At 55.9% G+C, this 14,763-nt stretch overlaps 1 protein-coding gene across 1 annotated transcript in view; it reads left to right on the top strand.

Annotated features, from left to right (window-relative positions):
* Positions 1-14,700: 14,700 nt before the first annotated feature.
* CLCN2 (chloride voltage-gated channel 2) overlaps positions 14,701-14,763 on the top strand; it is an 82,844-nt gene continuing 82,781 nt past the window's right edge. Inside the window, exon 1 of the mRNA XM_061452381.1 lies at positions 14,701-14,709. The gene's annotated coding sequence lies outside the window, so the exon portion shown is untranslated. The remainder of the gene's footprint in view (positions 14,710-14,763) is intronic.

The following is a 14,763-nucleotide window of genomic DNA, read 5'->3' as shown; positions in this document are numbered from 1 at the left end:
CATGCGGTTGTTTGGGCAAGGTCAGGCTGCCGGCGTGCCGAGGTTTGTGTGCCGCACCTCCCTGCTGCCTTAAGAACAGGCATCGCCAGGGCCGCCGAGTTTCCTCCATCTCGGTGCGCTGTTGCACTGGGTAAATACCTCTGCAGCACTTGGGAAATTCAGACCTCCAAGTGGATGCAGAGTTAAGCAGCTGCTGGTTTCAGGGCTCTCCAAAGTGCCAGGGTGAGGTTGATGCTGGAAACTTGAGCCCTGTAATTGTATTTTTCTGCCCGAGTGATATCTGAAGGGTTGGTTGTTTTGTTTCTGTGTTTGTTTGTAGTAAAACTATCAAAGGAGGTCTTGGTGATGCATACCGCTTCTAAAAAAGGGCCTGCCCCAGAGGCAGCACCAGCCCTTCTCGAGGTCGAGCCACTACACATCCCCATAAGCATAACCCGTCCAACCGGTGGCGGCTCTGGAGTCATGCCAGCATTCCCGCAGGAGCAGGGGATTGCCTGCCATGCCTGAAAACGGGCTCCAGCATCATTGAGCACTTCCAGGAGAGACCCAGGAAGGGTCTTCTGCAGGGGGCAGGCAGTGGGTGCAGAAGGATGTGCCAAAAATGTGGCTATAGAGAGCCAGGGGGAGTAGGGGGTCAACAGGAGCAGGAGGGCTGAGCAGCTGCACCATCACATTTCCGTATTCATAGAAAGCTGACAGAGACACACACACACCCCTTCAGAAAAAGGCACTAAAACATGAAAACATGGCCTTGCATCTCAAGAACATTGCTCTGACCATAGTAGAGTCCACCAAGGCAGCATGGCTGAGCCTTTCACAGGCTGGTTTCTCTGTCGGCCAACCCAACAGAGAGGTGGGAAAGCCCTCGCAGTATCTACTGCACAAAGCCACCACCATCCCAGTATCTGTCTGGGCATCCAGACACCTCCACCTTGACCAGGTCCTGGTTTCTGCCTCAGGCTGTGGGAAGAGAGTCACTATTCCCTGTGGCAGAAGGTTAGTAGAGGGCTAGGCAGGCTGCTGAGTGTTAGCACCAGTGTGGTTTATTATGCTCATTAATGATGTGAAGAAGGCAGCGTGTTAGTGAAAACGTGACATATTTAGGTTAGTTAAAGCTGAAGGACTCCGCTGCTGTGGGAAAGGATTGCATGAAGATGTATGACATTCACCATGGGCCCATGCAAGATGATGCATCTTGGATAGACTAATCAAGATAATTCACATATATTGTCCTAAATTAATTACAGCCACTAAGTACAAGCCTAACATGTCAATGCAGACAGCTCAATTAAGGGCTCTTATTCAATGTATGCTGATGGTCAAAAGAGCGAAGAAAATATTACAATAGGCAGAGAGTATGGAGCAAAGCAGTGGAAATATTGCAGAATCACTGCTTAAATCAGCACGGCTCTGCCAGCACGTGTAGGAGCAGAGGGCAAGAATGATGGGCAAAGGGCAATGTGGTTAAAGGCTAGAAGGGCATGAAGAGGGACCAACTTCAGCCCTTTCTTCCTGATAAACTCTTAAAAATGGAAGAGATCAAGTATATACAGCAGATTTGTAAATAACAAGGACACGGTTGAGTTATTTTAAAAAGCAAGTGCTATTTGGGTGGAGCAGGAGCAGCGGTTCCCATCCATGTGGAGCAGTGACTCTAAGGCACAGCGCCCATGCTCTGGCTGGGGTAGGCATACTCAAGGGGAGAAGGTGAAAAGAGGTGAAGGATGTGCCTAGCTCTGTGTATGGTGGGTGAGAGCAGGACCAGATGCTGCATCCCAGCTTGAGACAGGACGTGGAAAAATTGGAGAGAATTCAGGAATATGGGAAACTGCCTTTGAGTGGGAGGCTGAGGCAGGACCCTGTCTATTTAGTCTATCGCAGGCGAGGTTAGGATGTGACTCCATAGCAGTCAGCACGTCCCTCCATGGGGAAGGGATTTCTTTCAGTCAAAAACATGTAATGAAACCCAGCGGCCAGGGGCTGGAGCAGGTCTCACACTGCAGCAGGAACTCACCAGAAGAGTGCTCCTTCCCCCACCCTGCACAGTCGAGGAGCTCCCCACAGTCTCTCTACTGTTGGGGTCCCTTTCCCCAGGTGCTGTGACGCTCAGCGAGGTCCCTGACACCAAGCATTCTGTGCCCTGGGGCAAAGGGTTTCTTGCCTGAGTTCAGCAGTGGCTGCAGGAAATCTCCGGGTTGATTTCCCTCCTGCAAGACTCAGGCCAGCATCGTGCAATCTCTTTTCATTCCTGTTTCATGAGATGTAAATAATTAATGAGAAATACAATGCAGAGAGGATATATGTATACATATACCCACACATATACATATATATAGTATTAAAAAACATTAAGGCTCAGATGTATTGGGAATTTTGCAGGATGGCAGATGTGAAAATGTGGGGCAAAGAGCAGGGACACAGGGGACTCCCTAAAATGCAGATGGGGGGGGTTGAGGGATATAGAGAATGGGATATAGGTGTTGTCTCCTGTGATGGATGGGGATAGGGATAGGAATGGCAGCTGCTGCCTTCCTGCAGGCCTAACTCCATGGGTTTGGTCATTGGAGCAGTTGGGAAGTGGCTGCCTTCCTGGGACCTGCCCTGTGCTAAGCTGGAGTGACCCTGAGTCCCCCCGCTGCTTTTCCACCCTGGAGCTGAGCCCATGGCCAGATGGCAGACGGAGGTGAGGCAAGGGTCAGATGCAGGGGACCGGGAGCACCTTTAGAGTGGCTGGTGGTGTAGCTGCGGGTGATGGCTCCTGATCCCAGGCTTCAGCATGGTCACACCTTACTTGTCCAGGACATGAGCAGCCTGGGATTCTCCCATGGCCATGGCTCACGCTGCACTAAATGAATTTGTAGGTTCTCTGCAACCCAGCAGGAGACGGCCCCCATGGCCTACCCTGACCCCAGGGATGGGCTTGGCCCCTTATAACAGGAGGGTCTATACCACAGGATCCCCACACAGGATGTATGGCTGCACTCGCTGCCACCTCCACCCGGCCAGTCCTTGTGTCCTGGTGACATAGGTGCTTCAATAGCTCTCTTGGCTGCATGTTCTCCAGGCAAAGCACGTGGGGCTGTGCTGCAGCACCGGCAACGAGCCGGCTTTGTGGTAGGACACAAATTGCGACTGCTCCTCCTGACAGCCCAGGAGCAGGGCATTTTCCTCCTTGTCTGCCCTGGATTTCCAGCTTTTGAATCTGCTTCTCCCCAAAACACCCTCTTATAAATAACCCTGCTGGAGCCATCCTCTGCACAATGCCACCTTCCCTGCCAGCTCGTGCCCCACCACATCAGGGACCGGGTGCTGGGCTGGCACTGGCAGCAGGACAAGGGTTGCCTCGCCTTGAGTTCACCTCAGCCCAGCTGTACCTGCGCCTGCTGGGGCTGGGAGCAGGCAGGGCCTCCCAGCGGCAGGTCCGGCCCATCCTGCCTTTTATCTGCAGAATCAATGGCTCCCATTTCCAGGTCTAATTTATCACCTCACTTTTTATAAATGGGTCATTTCCCATCCCCAGCCCGAGAGACAATTGCAACGGGCCCTGGCACTGTGCCACCAGCTCCTTTCAACTTCATAGCCAGTTCATCAAAGGCCTGAGACACCATTTCCCCAAACAGTAAAAGTGTCAGAGAAAGAGGCGTGTTGGGAAGCCTTGGTGACAGCCAAGTGCTTAATTAGTGGTAATGTAGAGTTTACGGCCCCCCTCACTGCCTCCCCCTGGCCCCTTGTTTCTGGGAAGGGTGCAAAGGGTGAGGCAGGTCTCTCTGCTGCTCAGTGACCCGTGATGTCCTCCAGTGACGCAGCACTGGCAGAGGGGATGGGGACATTCCAGCCTGGCTGCAGCAGGAAGACAAGAAGAGATTTCCCCATGTGGCACTCGCTCAAGAGCATCCTGATCCCTGGGTTCCCCTTATGCCACAGCCCACCCCAGCATCCACAGGCGTCCTTTGGTCCCTTGCTGATGGGATGTGGGAAAGCCCCTGTGCAGGATCAGCAGAGGAAATGCTGTTTCACACCCAGCCAGGCTCATCCCACTCCCAATCTCCTGGATCCTCCTGTGAGGCTGCAAACAGCCCCATGAGACCCAACGGTGGGGTGCGGGCTGATGCAGGAGGCTGTGTACTGCTGTCACATCCCTTTCATTCCTCTCTCTTCTGCACTAATCCCTCTTCTTTCAGAAATCACCTTCCTGCTCATGACACTTCCTGCCTCTCTCCAGACTATTTTTACAGTAACTTTTTGGTGATGGAGCAGCCAAAGCTGAGCACAGTGACTTTGGCATTCAAGAGCATTAACAGAGCTGATGGTATTACAGCATTGACACTGACCTCTCCCACAGCTTCCCTGATACAGCCTAGCATCAGCCAGGATTTTTAGCCATGACTGCAGTTAGCAGGGGCTCCCCCCCGCCCCAGCCACCAGACCCATCCTCTCACCCCTGGCCTCACCAGGGACCAAATTTTCCATCAGAAGGTGCCAAATACAGGTAAGGCTCAGAATGCAAATCGAGAGATTTGGTGATGTGGTGCTTCATCCACCCTGTATGTGGGTGCCCGCTTCTCCCAGGGGAACTGAGCACCATGGGGAGCACTGCCACCATTGCCACGGGGAGTGAGAAGAGAGGGCTCCCCCACCACTTGACCAGCTAAGTATCATGTCCTGCTCTCGGGTGAAGCTGGTTCCAGACAGAACACCTTTGTGTCTTGCTTTCCCACCTGCAAAAGTTACCCCTCCAGGGACACACATGGCTGATGAGGATGAGCAAGGTGGTGCCATGGCAATGCTTGCTCTTCACATTCTTCATTGCCCTGGGGGCCAAGCAGCGCTGAACTGATATAAAGCAGATATAAATCTGACTTTCATTAGAGAACTGTCTCGGAGGAGTGCTGGGTCTCACCGTGGGGCCCCATTCACACCCCGTGGAGCTGTGACACCGGAGGCTCTGCCTGCTCCCCAGGCGCATGCGTGCCAGGAGATGGATGGCGTCTCCCTACCACCACCCAACAGCACACAGGCAGAGCTGGCACAGAGCTGCCCCAGGGTGGGATGACAGCTGTAATGGACTGAATCCCCACGCACAGGACCGTGCCACCCTGCGTACAAGACATCCCTGGCCAGAGGCTCCCTGGCACATCCCACCTGGCTGCAATTCCCCGCTTTGCCTCCCTGGCCTCGAGTTTCCTGAGTGCCGGGCTCTCCCCCCGCCACCATCCTCGGCACGGTTAGGGTCTTGCAGCTACAACCAGGAAACTATAAAACTTTACAGAGTGCGGCTGGAGAGAAACAGGAATTGCTGCAGTGACTGCCAGAAGGGCCAGCGTTAGATTCACAAGATTTTCCAGGGCTTGGACTCGCCAGAAAGGGATTTATCCACCTAGGAGGAGCTGTAAAAACTAAAATTAAATTCTTCATCTTGGAAAGGGAGGGGGGATAGAAAGAAGAAAATGCTTGATTTCCCCCCAAATACCCTGCTGGAGGCCAGGAACTGGGGGGAAAGACACAAGGCAGCTATAGCTGCACCTGCTGAGCCCCTGGGTGAGGGTCCCTGGCATTCCAGGGGTTAATGTCCCAAACACTGAGTGAGTGCTGCTTGTCCTGCGGGCTGTGCCCAGCACCCCTCCAGCCTGACCTTTGCCTTCAAGGCATCATCCAGGGGTCTCTGTGCATGCCAAGAGGGAAGGTTGGGGGTCAGTGTCCTATCCCCAGTCCCTGCCTCTGTTCCCCATGGCTGCATCTCACATACTGCCATCCCTACTGCAGGTGAGAATGATGCAGGTCACAGTGTGGGGACAGTCTGGGAGTCCAGCAAGGAGCAAGCAGGGATGTTGCTGCCAGCCAAGCCTTGACAGCATCCCAGCAGCTTGGTGGGGGACACTTTCTGTGGTGTTCTGGGGCTGTTAAGCAGTTAGGAGGACAAAACCATCTGGCCTGTGGGTTTCAGGGTTGTGCCACAGCATCCTGGGTAACCGGTGCAGGGGACAAAGCAGTACCTGGCTGGGTCAGTAGCTGCTGCTTTCGGATGAGTTGCAGTTGATTTGGGGAGCACATGTGGCCCCCAGCTCTGTGGCAGCTGAGCTGTGGCAATCGCCCCTGCTGTGTGCCATGGCCAAGGGGATCGGATCCAACAATGGACAGCAGGTCCCCACCTGTGCCAGGGACACCAGCTCTCTGTCTGGTGCATTTTGGGGCTCTGTTTGCTCAGACACTTAGCACAGTCCCAGGTTCATTGCTCTGCCCATCTGTTTCACTGCCATCTCCTCTGTGCTGGTGTGGGGCAGACAGGTTGTCCCTCACCACCCTGCTCCTCCCCATGCCACCAAGCTCCTGAGGAGGTGGCAGGTAGGGGCACGCCAGGGTCACCCAGCCATGGGCCTGCCAAACTGGCCTCGGCACCCACAGGCTGCTAGAGCAACACATCCCACATTCCTCTACTCCTCCTCACCAGTTTTCCCCAATGTAAGGGTGAGTACAAAGGCTTTTAGCTTCAGCTTTTGGGGCCATCAGGGGAGCCAGAATGGCAGGTACAGCATCCCAGCTGGGGTGCAGGGGAGAGGGCTGCACCATGACAGGCTCTTTTTAGGAATATAGTGCCCACAAGCTGATAAATCTTACACTGCCAATCTCTTTGCAACAAGCCAAGTCTCTGGAGCCTCACTGCCAAGCAGCATGGGAAATCATCCCACCATAGCCAGAGAGAAGCCAAGCTGCTCCTCCAGACATGTGGAGGCAAAGATCAAACAAGACTCACTTGGAAACGTCAGAAAAAGTGTGCCAGAGGACACAAAGGATGTCCAGGCCAAGCCAAAGCTACAGCCCTGCCATTGCTGGCTCCTGGAGAGAGCTGGGCTGCACCAGGGCCCCATCAGCTCTGTCTGCCCAGCTGCTCGAGTGGAGCACGGTGTGCCAGCAATTTGTTTTGTATCTACACTTTCAGGCTGAAAAAGCCAGGGGAAACCTGCAGATGAAAAGTTTGCATGAAAATCCTGTCAGCTGAGCACCCATCTGCTGACAGTACTGTGTCGCCAGCATCCTGCCCCATCAAGACACTCAGGTGCCACTTTCAGATGGGCTTTGCAGTGGTTTTCATTTTATTTCAGGTATTTTTTTACCTGCAACAGATTTTACACTAAATGCCTGGAAGCACTGCTGTGAAAGTATGTGTCAGGGAATGCTCTTTTGTCACTTATTCTGGTTTTCTTTCTATTTTTTGCCTGTTACTGCCAGTGCAGGCTCTTAAAATAACTGGCTACTTTAAAACGTGTTCCTTTGTTCCCCAGCTGAGCACTGCTGGATGCCAGCTGGAGAGGGAGGGAGGTGAAGTGTCAGGGCCCTGAGGAGAGTTTTAAAGGAGGTTTGTGGTGATGGGGACAGCGTGTTAGACCCCAAATCCTTCGAGCTGCCCTCTCCCTCACTGCTGGCAAGACCCCATGCTGTGGGTTTTCCCAGGGAAGCACTGAGTTTGCAGGTTCCCAGCTGGCACCTACACCGCAACCCAACCCTCATCCAAAGCGGCAGCCATGGGTCTGCACCCCAGCTTTGCAGTCTGCGAGCAGGTCGCCCACATCCCTGGCGACTGCTGACAGCCTCCCCAGCTGCAGACCCTTGCCCTCAGGGCTGCCCCTTTCCCACCATCTCTTCTGCAGACTTTTTAAACCATGAAAGCTCCTTAGCACTGGAGGGGAGAGAGACGACAGAGGCCACACAGCTCCCTTGACCCGAGTTAGTGTGGGAAAGAGCGTAACTGGTTATGAACTGGGAGCCAGCCCTAGTAGAGGCAATAGCTGAGTCTGGGCTTATCCTTCCTGAGCTGAGCAGCGGATGCAAATCCTGTGCAGGCTGGACGCTGCCTGGCACGCCTCCAAACGCCCTCATCCTCAGGCGCCCCAGGAATGTGGCATGGCAGGGAGAGGGGATCCCTGCAGCCGGGAGGGATGGGGGAGCACGGGTGGCTGGGGCGCTGGCAGCAGGCTGGGCTCCATCGCCCGCGAGGCACTGGGGCTGGGTCAGAGCCCAGCTTGGAAGCGCTATGTCAGAGACTTGTGCCATGCCTGGGCACATCCCCGCTTTGTTTATTCCTTCAGCTTATTATTTTGTTTGACTATTTATTCCTGGCTGCCTTTTTCTCACGGTGGCTGTGTTTATTTAGCATGGCTAGCCTGGAGCCCGCCGGGCTCGCATGCTGCTGCTGAGCAGAGCCATAACCCCAGCGCAGCAAGTTCAGCGACAGGAGCCCCACGCTGAGGTTTCCCCAAGGGCCTGGTGGTGTGTTTGCAATGGGTGGGATGGTGTTTCAAGAGGACAGTGGGCAGCAGACAACAGGGTATAGGAGGGTGGTCATGTGTGCTTGGTGCTGTTGATGTTACCAGCACGCAGCCACACCAAAGGGCTTCAGCACCTGCATGCCTTCCCACCAACACAGCCCTGCGGGGCCAGGGCTGCTGTGCCATGTGGAGAAACTCTGAGCAGGAAGGAGACAAGTTTGGAAAGCATGAGGGTGGCCCATGAAATGGTGCCACCTCCTTGCTACAAGTGTTGCTTCTCAGGGACCCCATCCCCACCAACCCCTCCAGGCCCCAGGTGGTCCCTTGAGCCTGTCTCCCCACGGTATCAGGGTGATATGGAGATGCCAGCACACTGTTAGCTCTCCTCCCAGCCCTGGTCTGCACTTCCATTCCCAGTCCCCACACAGCATTCCCCATGGTGGGAGCCCCTGAGGACCTAAAACGCTGGTTCCTCTCGATGCTGAGGATGCGGATGCGGCTGGGGGCTGGGGAGCCATGGCAACCCGGCAAGGATGGGGGTTTCCATGGCAACAGGAGGCACAGTATCCGGAGCTGGCTTTGGGCAAGGGATGCTCCAGGTGGGGAGGGAGGCAGGACCAGGGTACCCCCGAACCTGGGGAATCCCAAAGCCTTGTCTTTGAGTCCAGGAAAGCTCCCCCAGTCTGAGGACAGCCCTGGACCACAGCACTTGGAGGGGTGGGCAGGGGGAGGCTGGTGGGGTCCAGACTCTGCTTTTAGTCCTGCCACAGCCCCACTGTGGCCACTGCCTCTGTCACCTCTAGCTGTTCCCAGACAGCCCTGATGGGATGTACTGTCAGTGCTTGCATGTTTAGTCCAGGAGAGCAAACAGCTCTGCAGAGCATGATGTGTCAAGCGAGACCTCTTGGCTTTTTGCAGCCAGGAGAGTCTGCTGAGCATCTCTGCATGCTTCAGATATGAGCATGAACCCCAAATATCTCATCACCCCACTTGGGGGTCACTATCCCCCAATTGGGAATGGCTTTGTTGGGTCAAGCTGAGGTGCAGGGCAGGATTCAGCCTCTAAATTCTCTGTTTGCTCCCCATGGCTAAGGTAGGCACTGGGCTGCCCCCAGCTCAGGGGCAGGCATGCCAAGAGTGTCTGCACAAGCATTTCAGCTGCATCCCGCTAAAATGTCACTAATGGGACCAGGCTGCTGATTCCTTGGTCAGCAATTAGCGATGGGCTGGGTGAGGACCCCACCATGGGGCATCACCAATTGACATCCCTGCCTTGGCTGCCAGTCCCACGGCCACCCTCTCACAAGCTCATCCCACTGTGCCTTAACCCACTGTGCCTCAACCCACTGTGTGTCATCCCACTGTGCCCCATCCTGCTACAGGGCTGGGAGGTAGCGAGGGAAATGGGGTGATGGGAGGCAGCAGGAGGAAATGGACCTCCCAGCTGGGAAGCATGCAGGACACCAGTGCTGCTTTTGATAGAGAGTGAGGGGCAGTTTGCTGCCCACAGGCACCCACACCTCCCAGCAGGTAGGGCCAAGGCTCAGTCCCTGGCCCTACAAACTATGCCCCCTGCTCCCCTGGTGCTGTCCTGGCAAAGCTGGAGCCACAGGAGACCAAACACCTCCTTTCCCTTTTGGACCTAGTGGGCTGCGGAGCAGAGGGGAAAGGCAGAAACACTGATTCTATTTTAATTTTTCCGTAGCATTTGTTAGCATCTGATGAGATAGTGCTAATTCAGAAGTGGACAGTGTCACCTGGACAGCATCAGCATGGTTGCAACATGCACCCTGCAACAGGCACCCTGTGGCAGAGAGAATGGGCTGGATCTGCAAACACACAAACTTCATTGGATTTTTTTCCTGAGAGCTCATCCCCAGTGCAGCAATCAGCGCAGGAGCCAGGTTTCCAGCCACCCTTTCCCCACCGTACTTCCCAGGGCTCCAGCACCCGGCAGCTGGGCCCTTTCCCCCTGCAGAAATGGTGGCTGAGCTCTCCCGCAAGAGCGCTCCGGCGAACGGGGCTGGCGGCCACTGGCAGGCGTCCGCAGCAATTCCACCCTGGAGCTTGTGGCTGGGTTTTATATCCTAAGCCTGCTTCAAACTTTGCACTGGGAGAAGTGATTTGTCTGCAAATGTTATGTGGTTAAAATAAATGCAGAGAATTTTAATCCTGGGAATTTGGAAAGTAGGAGATTTAAAATAACAAAACCCTTTCATATGGCACTTAATCCGAAATTAGCTGGGTTTTAAATTTTACGGGGGTAGATGATGATTCCTCAGACCCTTCCCGCTCAGTGTGGGAGATGGGGCTCCCCAGATCCCCAAAGAGGGGGCAATGGGGGCTGCAGGATGGGTTCTCCCGGCCACGCCATGCTGCGGCCGTGCCAGGGTGGTGCCCGAGCAGTGACAGCGCTCGTTTTTTGTTGAGGTGGAATGGATCTCCCACAGCTACTTAAGGTTTTAATTGCCCTGTGATTAAAGTTTTCATTACTAAGCAATTAGCACCTGAAATTTTAAGTGCTGAAGTGTTTAACTGCATCCTGAAGCTGCCAGAGGTGAGGGGTGGTGGATGTGGGTGGAACGGGAGAGGGTTTTGAAGTGGGGACCAAGGAGTGGCAGGAGGTGGCCGCCTTGCCGGGGCCCAGCCGGGCTGGCACAGACGCTGCCGGGCGCCCCAATCCCTCTGGCAGCGCCAAGAGCCCAGCAGCACGGGGAGGAGCGCCCGGAGGGGTGAGGGCCCAGGGAGCCTGGGAAGGAGACAGGCTGGAGCCGGCGCTGACCCTGAGGGAAAAGCACCGGCTGGGCAAGCTGGCATGCAGCGGCACTCCCTGCCCTGGGAATGGGGCAATGGGGCCATCCAGGGTCCCCTTGTGCCGAGGTGGCACAGGGGCCCTCATCAGCTGCATGGCGCCTAGTGCCTGCACAGGTGTTGCCCCTCAGTGTGCTGCCCTTTGTACAGGGGGCATGGCGATGTCACAAAGGCCCCACTGCAGTGATACCCAGCCCAGAAACAGGGGGGATTTCCCCACCCCAGCTTCACATCCCCTGCATAGCTGTGTTCCTGGTAAGCTTGCAACGGAGGCCTCTTGCCGGGCTTTTTCATCCCATGCCCGCAGTGCCACCCTTAAGACACACGTCCCCATAGCTATCTCACAGTGATTCACTCCGGGGGCTCACTGCCTGGTGAGGAATGCACTCCCTTCTGTTTGTTTTAAAACTCTTGCTGGGTAATTTCATTTGATGCCCCTTAGATCTTCTGAGAAAACAGGGATAATTGTTCCCTAATCACCTTCTCTTTATTAAGTTGCAGCTATGGTTGCTGCACACAAACGAGGGGAGGGGAGGGGTGGGGTGGGGGCTGGGCCAGGCCGGGCCGGGCCAGGCCAGGCCCGGCCAGGCTATGGCCATGGCCTGATACACGCTGTGTGTGTGTCGGTGTGAGGTACAGCCATCACTGGAATGCACTGGGGCTGTGCTTGGAAGTAGGGAGTGAAAATCAGGCTTGCTCCAGCGGGATGAGGCCTCTGGGTAGGAACTCTCAGGGAGAGAAGGCTGGGCCAGGAGATTTGTCCTCTGGATATCTATGGCCATTGCTGCTTTTCAGGAGTTTTCTTTCATCTAACAGGTCCTGCTGCTTCTGGTCTGCACAGGAATGCCTCCTGGGGACAGCATGGGCACCACAGCTTTGCCATGCTGGCTGGAGGGTTTTCTGAGGCAGAGCATCACTAACTCAGGTCAGTGCTGCAGACGCGCTCCCTTGCATACACTACAGACCTGCCTTTCACCTCTCAGCACATCTCTGCCCACATCATGACAACACAGTCCCTGTAACAGCCCTGTCCAGCTCCAGCCATCACTCCGAGGTGCTGGGGAGGTGTTGCTGGAGGGGACTGAGGCTGACTCTGTGTGCGTGTGCAGGGACATTGTGGAGCTGGGAGATGCTCATGTTTCTACGGGCATGTGTGTCACCCCAGCCACAGCATCAGCCCATTCTCCAGGGACCACAGCAGCACCATCCTCAGCACCGAGCCCTTGCACAAGCAGGTGGGTTGATGTTACAGAGCCAGCCTCTGCCAGCAAATACCACACGGTTACCACAGTTATTTCCTATTGTGCAGGCGCCAAAGCCCTGCCAGTGCTGTTCTGCAGGCCACCTGCCAGCTGTGACACCCAGGCAGTGACCCAGTGCTCCCAGGCCAGTTACCTGCACCGCTCCTGCCCCAAACACCCTCGCCTGGGACTGCAGCGCAGGGCATGAGGGCTTGTGGAGCACTCCACCACCAGCAGCAGCTTGGCAGAAGCAAGTGGGGGCTCATTAATGACAACATGAGGGGAGAGAGACAATTATGCAGAGCATCCTTACCCTGGCCCCTGCCCCCCAGCACCCTGCTCCAGTTTTTCATCCTTTTCTGAAATAAATTCCTTTTGGGCTGGAATTTGCTAGGCATGGCTTGGCTCCAAAGGGAATTCTTGGGGAAAGTTTAAGTAAAATTGGTTCAGTCATTTTTGAGTTGTTCAAGTGTGAATAAGCAATTTCCCCATGTGCTTCGTTCAGAAATTTTGTGCTTGGGTAACTCAGGGCTCTGGAATCGCAGAATAAACGAGTTTCCTGCATCTTGCTAAGCCGGCAGGCTCCTGCTGCAGCAGTTGTATGGTGTCTTTGCAGGGAAGGTTTCCTGGGACTGATTTCATGGGGAAACAGCAAATCTTCCCACCCTGGGTATGGTCCTTGGTTAAGTTTCTTGCCCTGGTGTCTCTGTCAGCGCCCCCACCCCCACCCCCCCCTTCCCCCGGTGCCCTTCCCTGATGACAAAGCACCATACCCCAGCACATGTGTTAACAGTGCCGGCTTTGTCACTCACTTGTCTGCTGCTCATCTGCTTGAGTGCCAGTGTGTCCAAAAAAGCAACTTCTGCTTCTTTGCTCAAACTTTGATATTTTTCACCAGCACAGCCCCCTTTCTGCTGCTTTGCTCCCCAACCACTTCCTTTTACCTGGAGAGAACACTACCCCACTTTCTGCTTCTCCTGTGCCTTGCAGAGATTTACCACAGTCACATGTCATGACCCATCTTAAATTAGCACACTGGCTCTCTTGAGCTTGGCTTTCCTCTTCCAGAACTGTGCCTAAGGGTGCTGGGGCACTGTGGCAGCCTTCAGAGCACAGTGTCCTGGCTGAGGACCCCTGCAGCTCAGGCTACGGCTACAGCTACACAATGAGGGAATTTCTGGAGCAGGAGCACTGTGGCGTGGTGCTGCTTGCAGATGGCAAGTGGCTGCAGCAGAGTCGCCCAAGTGGCTGTGCCACAAGAGCAAGGCCATGGGGTGCTGCGCCCAGCCTTGCATCCCACTACCCCTGGGCATCCCGGGGTTACTGGCCACACTGGGGACCAGGGGCATCAGCACACCCCAAAATCATGGACTTGGGGGATTTTGCTAAGCCCAAGCCCAGGCTCGTCAGGCATCTGAGCAGGAGACATCCAGTGCAGAGTGCCAGGATGGGTCACAGCCCATGTCCCGTGCCTGGCACAGCACGGATGTCTGTCCTGAAGGATGTGGTAATGCTGGTTCTGACCACAGGGACAGTGTGTGTGTGTGTGTGCACACACCCCCCAAGAGATCAAAGTCTGTCCCACACAGGGCACCAAAACCTCCCCCATGGCAATGGCAGGAGAGAGGGGGAAGAAGACTGCGACACCCACAGGCTCAAGAAGCCATGGCTGTGTGCACAGTAGCTGGCACCACCTCCACAAGGAGTGTGGTGGGGAAGGCACCCCGGCTGGGTGAAGTGGGTGTTGGAGGGGGATATTACTGGAGGGTGCTCTCTGTATGGTGTTACTCTGGCCAGGATTCCAACACTCAGCCTTGGTGGGAATCATAGTGTGGTGGGGGTGGGCTGGGATGTGGTACTATGGGATGAGACGGGTTGCATGGGTTGAGCTGGCACAGAATAAGGGGAGTTGGGATGGCACAGAGTGGGATGCATGAGACGATGGGATGATATGGGACAGTAAGGGGTGGGACAGCAGCGGGTGGCACAGGTAAACCAGGCTGCCAGCGCTGGGGCGCAGAGGGGTCCATGGGTCCGTCAGCTCACACACTCGGAGGCTCCCGCACTCACCCGCACCCGGGAAGGGGGGGCAGGGCGGGCTTGGGGCTGCGGGGCAAGCCGGGAGTGCGGCCCCTTTAAGAGCCCAGTTCCATGGGCGGCCGCTGGGTGGGGCGCGCTCCCCGCCTGCGCCTCCCGCGCCGGGGGGCGGAGCCACCGGGGGAGCGCCGGGCAGCGCCCGCCCCCTTCAATTCATCTTTCCGCGGCGACTCCGCCCCCCGCCGCAGCGCCTGCCAATGGGAGCCGCGCTCGCCGTCGCCAGGGGCGCCGGGTTGCCAGGGGCGGGCTGATTGGCGGGCGGGCACCGCCCCGTTCGGCTCAGCGGCGGCAGCGGCCGCGGCGGCGCCAGAGCGCGAGCGTGGCGCGGCGGGGAGAGGAGCCGCGCGTGG

The sequence above is a fragment of the Pezoporus flaviventris genome, unplaced genomic scaffold (genome assembly GCF_033815535.1).
Source record: "Pezoporus flaviventris isolate CSIRO_AGI_PZ_B2104156 unplaced genomic scaffold, CSIRO_AGI_Pfla_v1 ptg000013l, whole genome shotgun sequence".
NCBI lineage: Eukaryota > Metazoa > Chordata > Aves > Psittaciformes > Psittacidae > Pezoporus > Pezoporus flaviventris.
Note: the sequence above shows the minus strand (reverse complement) of the source record. Positions and strands in the feature narration are given on the sequence as shown.